This window comes from Felis catus, chromosome C2, assembly GCF_018350175.1.
Source record: "Felis catus isolate Fca126 chromosome C2, F.catus_Fca126_mat1.0, whole genome shotgun sequence".
Lineage (NCBI taxonomy): Eukaryota > Metazoa > Chordata > Mammalia > Carnivora > Felidae > Felis > Felis catus.
Window position 1 is genome coordinate 11,336,165 of NC_058376.1, and position 8,853 is coordinate 11,345,017.

Consider the following 8,853-nt stretch of genomic DNA (forward strand, 5'->3'; position numbering starts at 1 on the left):
AACTTGTGCAGCCACCATGGAAGACAGTATGGTGGTTCCTCAAAAAATTAAAAATATGACCCAGTAATTGCACTACTGGGTATTTACCCAAAGAATTTGAAAACACAAATTCAAAAGGATATATGCAACCCGATGTTTATTGCAGCATTATTTACCATAACCAAATTATGGAAGTTGACCAAGTGCTCACTGATGGATGAATGGATAAAGAAGATGTGGTAAATATACACAATGGAATATTATTTAGCCATAAAAAATGAGATCTTACCATTTGCAACAACATAGATGGGTCTAAAGAGTGTAACGATAAGCAAAATAACTAGTCAGAGAAACACAAACATTACATGATTTCACTCATATGTGGAATGTAAGAAACAAAATAAATGAACATAAGAAACCAAAGAGACAAACCAAGAAACAGACTTTTTTTTAACTTTGATTTTTTAAAAAATGTGTGTTTACTTATTTTGAGAGAGAGAGAGGCACCGAGAGAGGGAGAGAGAGAGAATCCCAAGCAGCCTCTGTGCTGTCAGCACAGAGCCTGACATGGGGCTCATTCTCAAACTGTGAGACCATGACCTGAGCTGAAGTCAAGAGTTGGACACTTAACCAGCTGAACCACCCAGGCGCCCCAAGAAACTGACTCTTAACTATAGAGAACAAAGTGACGGTTACCAGAGGGGAGGGGAGTCGGGGGTGGGTGAGATAGATAAAGGGGATTAAAGAGCACACCTATCTTGATGAGCACGGAGTGCTGTATGGAATTGTTGCATCACCATATTTTACACCTCAGGCTAATATATCACTGTATGTTAATTACCCTGGAATTAAACATTTTTTAATGAGAATTTCAAAAAGTGCTTTACTCTTCTTGGTCCTTTGCATTTCTATACCTGTAGGTTCTTTTGGATATTTTACACATACTCTGATATAATCTATACATAATGAGAGTTGTATATTTTTCTTTCCGATTAATATATCTTTCATTCCCATGTCTGGCTTTTCTTCATTGGGTAGGACTTCCAGTACAATGTTGAATAGGAATAAAAGTGGACATTTTTGCCTTTTTCCCCACTTTCAGAGTGAAATCTTTCAACATTTCACCAGTGAGTAAGATGTTTGCTATAGCTTTTGTTTTTTATTCAAGGTAAGTTTCACCAGATTGAGGAAGTTCTCCTCTATGCCCAATTTTCTAAGAATACTTTTGTATAGATGGTAATATTGTATTAAGCTTTTTATTTTAATCCCAGTACAGTTAAGGTAGAGTGTTATATTAGCTTCAGGTGCATAATACAGTGATTCAACAATTGCACACGCTACTCAGTGTTCATCATGATAAGTGTATTTTAAAAGGATAATATAAAGGGGAGCCTGGGTGGCTCAGTCGGTTAAGCATCCGACTCCAGCTCAGGTTATGATCTCACGGTTCGTGAGCTTGAGCCCTGCATAGGGCTCTGAACTGACAGCTTAGAGCTTGGAGCCTGCTTCGGATTCTGTGTCTCCCTCTCTCTCTCTCTGCCCCTCCCCCACTCATTCTCTATCAAAAAAATGAATAAACATTAAAAATAATAATAATAAAACAATAAAAGGATGATAAAATGTCTCAAAAGATTTTTCTTCATCTCTGGGATAATCACAGCTTTATTGGTTCTTGTGGTAACTTCTATTGATTTTCAAATGTTATTCTTGGAGCTGATTTAATTCCATCATGAAATTATCTTCTACTTAATGCTGAATTTGGTTGGCCGGTGTTTGTTTGGGACTTTTGCTTGTGGATTCTGTAATAAGATTGACCTGAATTTTCCTTCCTTTTCAAGTTTTGGCATCAAGGTTATGCTTTCCTCATATAATGACTCATATAGATTATTTTTTCTTCTTCTAGTTTCTGAGACCATTTGTGTAAGATTGGTGTTATTCTCTAAATGTTTGTGCGGGGCGCCTGGGTGGCTCAGTCGGTTAAGCGGCCGACTTCGGCTCAGGTCATGATCTCGCGGTCCGTGAGTTCGAGCCCCGCGTCGGGCTCTGTGCTGACAGCTCAGAGCCTGGAGCCTGTTTCCGATTCTGTGTCTCCCTCTCTCTGACCCTCCCCCATTCATGCTCTGTCTCTCTCAGTCTCAAAAATAAATAAACGTTAAAAAAAAATTAAAAAAAAATAAATGTTTGTGCGAATTCACCATTGAAAACTTCAGCGACGAGAGTTTTCCTTGAGAGGAGGTTTTAAATAATAATTAAATTTCTCTAATAGCTATTCAGGTAATATGTTTTTCTCGAGTCTATTTTGATATGTGGAAATTTTCTAGGAACTTCCTGCTTCCTTTTTTACACACAGTCTTTTCAAACTCCCCTCTTAAGAAAAACCTCTTATCTTTTTGAGGCCGATGGGATCTGCAGCGAAGTTCCTCTTTTAATGTTTGCCTCTTTGGTCTACTTTAATGTAGATAATACTATATTATATGCTATATACTATAATCTATCTATATATACTATCTATATATACCATATACTATAATCAGGCCTGGATCTGTACTGTCACACAAACACCATTTCCTCCCTTGTTCCTCTCATCTGGAAAGCCAGACTTCACTTCCCTGCCTTTTCAAATGATGCTCATCCATTAAGACTCCACCCAAGTTTCATGTAGAATTTGATGACTATCTCATCCTGCACTCGTTTCTTTCTCCTCAGGACATCTATATATTTTTATCTCTAATCTCTATTTTTATCTCCAATTCGGTCCTAATCATACACTTTTTCTGTTTTATTGTTTTGTGCCCTCTAATCAAACTGTCTGTTCTGAAGGTAAGAACAAAGACATTTTCAAATTTCCCATAGCAGTCAGATGGTGATAATTACACAGAAGGGCTCCGTTAAAGAAGAATACAGACTGAGAGACTCATCCTATAGTCCTATAAACACAATACTACAGAAATATCGCAAAAAATAATACAGAAATATTGCCCAAAAATCACAATCTCACAGTCTCACTGCTTGATTGATAAAACAGCAGAATAACATACTAAGGATAGGAAAAATAAAAGCACAACTACAACTGTTCATATGCCAACTCTTCAATAGGAAAAGAGCATCACCTTTTTACACCAGCCTCCTCTGTCTCTATTCCCACAAAAGGTAAAGTCTGAACTTAATAAGCTTACGTGTGAAAGTTAAACAATGAAGTTACAATGTATTTTTTTAAATGTCAAGAAGCAAGTAAGCAAAATAAAACTAAAATGGGGAAGAAAACTACTTCTAACTGGAACTTAAAAAAGCCCTGTTTATTACACACTCTGATTAATCTTATCCAGATATGATACAATGTGGATTAAATGGAAAGACAACTTTGGGAGTCACTACACAATTCCACAGTGCGTTAGTCTAGTACAATGGGACAGGTAAACCCATTTGGAGAATCATCAGAGAAGGAAAACCATGAAGACATTGGGAAAACTACAAAAACTTGAGGGAACTTTGTAAGAGATTTTAGTCTGTTCTTAACCTGTTCAGGCTGCTATAACAAAAGTACTGTAGATTGAGTGCAACAGGAATTATTTCTCACAACTCTTGGGAAGTTCAAGATCAGGGTGCCCACAGATTCAGTGCCTAAGGAAGGCACTCTCCCTGGTTCACAAAAAGCTGACTTCTTGCCCGATTGTCACATGGTAAAAAGGCCAAGGAAGTTCTCTGGGGTCTCTCTTACAAGAACGTTAATCCCATTCACCGGAGCTCCACCCTCGTGATCTAAAAGGCCCCACCTGCAATACAATCACATGTGGGGATTAGGTTTCAACATATGAATTGTGGGGTGACATGCACGTTTAGTCTATAGCATTCATTGATATTTGTGAAGAATTGAGATCCATGAGGCAAACTACTATAAAAATAGAGAAGATATTTGGAAGTTAAAAAAGAAACATACATCAGAATAACCTTACTGGGGGTGCTGAATAGCAAAAACAAACTCAGTGTTTGCACCACTAAAAAAAATGAAAACCAGGAAATGGACATTTTAAGACTAGGATATGAAATATGGGTAGAAATCTAAGAGAGTCAGCCACTTAAATGAGTTCCAGTGGGCAATAATTCACTTGGGAGGAGAACCATAATCCATTAAATAGTTTTTAAAACCCCTCCCCTAAAGAAAGAGTTGGATTTTTATATCAAAGGAACCCACCAAACACATGTAGCAGGAATATTAAAGAAAACAGTCAACTAACCCTGCCGTGATGAGATTTATTTTCCCCATATTTATTCCCCAAATAATAAAGAAGAATGTATTTCCCCATATATTTAACGTATAAAACATGATGACTTGATATGTGTACACATCGTGAAGTGATGACCTCAATCAAGCTAATTAACACATCCATCCACTACCTCACACAGTTAACTTTTCCTGTTCACCTGTTTTTGGTGAGAACACTTAAGATCTACTCTCTTAGCACATTTCAACTATAACAGTACAGTATTATTAACTATATTAGTTCTACAGTCACCATGCTGTGCATTAGGTCCCCAGAACTTATTCATCTTACAACTGAAATTGTGTACCCCTTGGCCAACATCTCCCATTTTCCCCACCTCCCAGCTCCTGTCAACCACCATTCTACTCTCTCTGTGCATTCAACTTCTAAAAAATTCCACCTGTAAGTGAGATCATACAGTATTTGTCTTTCTGTGTCTGGCTTATTTCACTTAGCATAGCATTCTCCAGTTCCATCTCTGTTGTCACAAAGCTGAAGATAAAAATCCTACACCCTTCCAAACAAAAACAGAAGACTACTGATGGAAGACTCACGTTGAAATTCTCATCTGCAGTTTTCAAAGGCTGGAAGAGAGAAACCACACTGACGGAATGCAGAGGGAATTCTAGAACTCCGTTCCCAGCCAAACTAGGATTCTTGTATGATCAGAAAAAGAAGACAGGTTTGGACATACAAAGATTCAAATTACATGTCACCCCATAATCTTTCTGATTATATCTTATTTAATTTTCCCACGATAACCATGGGTATGACTTCTTATTAGCTCCATTATATAGATGAAGAAAACAAGACATACAAATAATTTGCCCAAGGTTGTGCAGCCTTTTGGCAAAGCTGACCTTTGGACCCGTGAGACTGACAACACAGCCACCGCTCTTACTCATCTTTTTTACTTTGATGATAAACAATAAAACCATCTATTAAGTTATTCTAGGTGCTAAAGATATAGGTGTAAATAAAACAAAGGACCTATCCTTATCATATCTGCACTCTTGTGAGCACAAAGTCAACAAACATACATGTGCTATGAAGAAAAACAATGTAGAATAAAGAGTGAACGGAAAAAGCTGCTATTATTGATGATGGTGGTCAGAGATGGCATCTCTGAGGAGACACTGGATCAAAGACCAAATGAGGTGAGGAAGGCTGCCATGAGGAAGTGGAGGGGAAGTGTTCCAAGCACCGAAAAGGCAGATGTAGTCTTGGAAAACTCAAGAAACAATAGGAGGCAGGTGTGGCTGGAGTCAAGTGAACGTAAGGAGAATAGTGGGAGGTGGAAGGGCGGAGGTACCAAGAAACCAAATATCCTAAGGTCTGTATACAATGGAAAGGACTTTGGATTATATTCTAATGTGATGATAAACAATAGGGGGAAAAATCACTCTTTCTTTGGTTTGGAGGCAAGATTGTAGAAGGGCAAAGGGAAAGAATCAGGACAGTTAAGAATCTATTGTGATAACCCAGGAGAGATGTGATGTTGCTTTGGACCAGAATGATATTAGTAGAGGAACTGGAGATTTGCTTTGAAGATAGAACCAACAGAACTTCCTAGGAGATTGAATGTGAAGGGTATGAGAGAAAGCGGATGTTCCAGTTTGATTGGGGCATGTTTGACCTGAGTAAGAGGGTTAATAGGGTGCCATTCACAGAGGTGGAGAATACCCGAAGAAGACCAAATCTGGGGAGAGAACAAAGAGTTTCGTTTCGGACATGTTAGTTTTTGACATCCCTACCGGACATCCAAAGGGGGAGATGTCAAATTGGCGAGTGCAGTTTAGAGGTCAAGATTGGAGGTACAAATTTGAGAATTATCTGTGAAAGATGGTGTATAAAGACATGGGACCAGATGAGATCACCCAAAGTATGCGGTAAGTGAAGACAGAAGAGGTCTGAGGACTCCATCTTGGCATACTCCACTATGTAGAAGTCAGGAAAAAGAGGAAAATCAAGCAAAAGAGAATGAGAGGGAGTCTTCTAGAGATAAGAGAATACTGGGAGTATGTGGTGTCATAGAAGCCACAGAAGGAAAGTAGCTTTAAGAAACCAATGCAGGGGCACTTGGGTGGCTCAGTCGGTTAAGCATCCGACTTTGGCTCAGGTCACATTTACTGCCCCTCCCCCACTCACACTCTGTCTCTGTCAAAAAATAAATAAATGTTATGCCATTCGCAGCAACGTAGATGGAACTGGAAGGTATTATGCTGAATGAAATAAGTCAGTCAGAGAAAGATAGCATACGTTTTCCCTCATGTGGATTTTGAGAAACTTAACAGAAGACCATGGGGGAGGGGAAGGGGAAAAAATAGTTACAAATAGAGAGGGGGGAGGCTAATCATAAGAGACTCTTAAATAAAGAGAACAAACTGAGGGTGGATTAGGGGGTGGGGGAGAGGGGAAAATGGGTGATGGGCATTGAGGAGGGCACTTGTTGGGATGAGCCCTGGGTGTTGTATATAAGCGATCGACTATGGGAATCTACCCCAAAAACCAAGAGCACACTTTACACACTGTATGTTAGCCAATTTGACAATAAATTATATTAAAATAAATAAACAATAAAGAAATAAATAAATGTTAAAAAAAGAAACCAGTGCAAAAAATAATTATAGTGTTCTTATATCATTTAATTTAAAATTTTGTAAAGGAGATTTAAAATAATGTTACAAAACGTTCGAGGAAAACCATGTTTAAAAAAAATCCCTAAACAGTCTGAGGGGTGCTTCAAGGTAGTAGTTAAGAGCTTGGGAAAAATGAGACAACGCATATAAAACAAATATGGTACTTGGCACTTAGCACTCAGCACTCAACAAGCAATAATTATATGATTTCCATTATCATCATCAACAACAAAATCTAGGATGTACAGAGTTGAGTAGGGAGAGCAAGAGTGAAGCAAATTTCTCAGGTTGTGGAGATAATAGAAAGGAAGAGGAGTTATAAATACTATTTAATTCTTGATGTTGATTGATAAATGTAGTTTAAAATAGATTTGTTGAAAATGTAAGACTATCTAATAGAATGAATTTTTTTCTTGCATCTCTTTTTTATTATTTTATTTTATTTTATTTTATTTTATTTTATTTTATTTAAAAAAATTTTTTTTTCAATATTTATTTTTGGGACAGAGAGAGACAGAGCATGAACGGGGGAGGGGCAGAGAGAGAGGGAGACACAGAATCGGAAACAGGCTCCAGGCTCTGAGCCATCAGCCCAGAGCCTGACGCGGGGCTCGAACTCACGGACCGCGAGATCGTGACCTGGCTGAAGTCGGACGCTTAACCGACTGCGCCAGCCAGGCGCCCCCTTGCATCTCTTTTTTAAAAATTACTTTTCTTTTTTAGATTGAGACACAATTTACAAAGCAGCATAAAATTCACCTTTTTGAAGCGTTCATTATGTTTTAGTATATTCATAATGTTGAGCAACAATTTCCACAAAAAGAACCTTCGTTTCCATTAACAATCATGCCCCATTTCTCCCTCCCCCAACCCGAGCCCCCGGCAACCACAATTGTACTTTCTATCTCTACAGATTTGCCTGCTCTGGACATTTCATACTAATGGAATCAAACAATTTGTGGCCTTTGATACCTGACCTCTTTCATTTAGCATGACGTTGTTAAGGTTTATCCACGTGGTACCTCAAATCACTACTTCACTCCATTTAACAGGTGAGTAATAGTCCATTATATGGATATACCACATTTTGTTTCTCAGCTCATCAATTGATAGAATTTGTGCTGTTTTCACTTTTCTGGAAACTATGAATAACGCTGCTATGAACATTCGCCTACAAGTTTTTGTGTGAACATATGTTATCATTTCTTGGGTATGTACCTGCGAGAGAAATTTCTGGGTCATATGGAAACGCTGTGTTTAACTTTTTGAGAAACTGTCAAACTTTTTTCCAGAGCAACTGCACAATTTATTTTACATTCCTATCAGTAATGTATGAGGGGTCAGTTTTTCCACATCCCTGTCAACACCTATTACTATCTGTCTCTGATTGTAGCCATCCTAGTGAGTGTAAGGTATTTCATTGTGGCTTTGGTTTGCATTTCCCTAGTGACTAATGGTATTGAGCATATTTTCATGTGCTTGTTACCCATTTGCATATCTTCATTGGGGAAAGGTCTGTTCAATTCTTTGCCCATTTTTAAATTGGGTTGTCTTTTTATTGATGAATTACGATAGTTCTTTATATATTCTGTATACCATATCTTTATCAAATAAATTATCTACAAACATTTTCTCCTCTTCTGTGGCCCTTTTCACTTTCCTGACAGGGTATTAATGGTCCCCAACTTACAATGGTTTGATTTATGAGTTTTGGGCTTTACAACGGTATGAAAGTGATATGCGTCCAATAGAAACCATAACCTCAGATTTCTAATTTTAATCTTTTCCCGGACTAGAAATATGCAGGATGATAGTCTTTCATACCTATGTTTTCTTCTAAGAGCTTTATAGTTTTAGCTCTTACACTTAGGTCTTTGATCCATTTTGAGTTAAATTTTAAAACTGGTGTGAGCTAAAGCGTCCACTTTCATTTTTTACACATGTGGATACCCAGTTGTCCCAGCACCATTTGT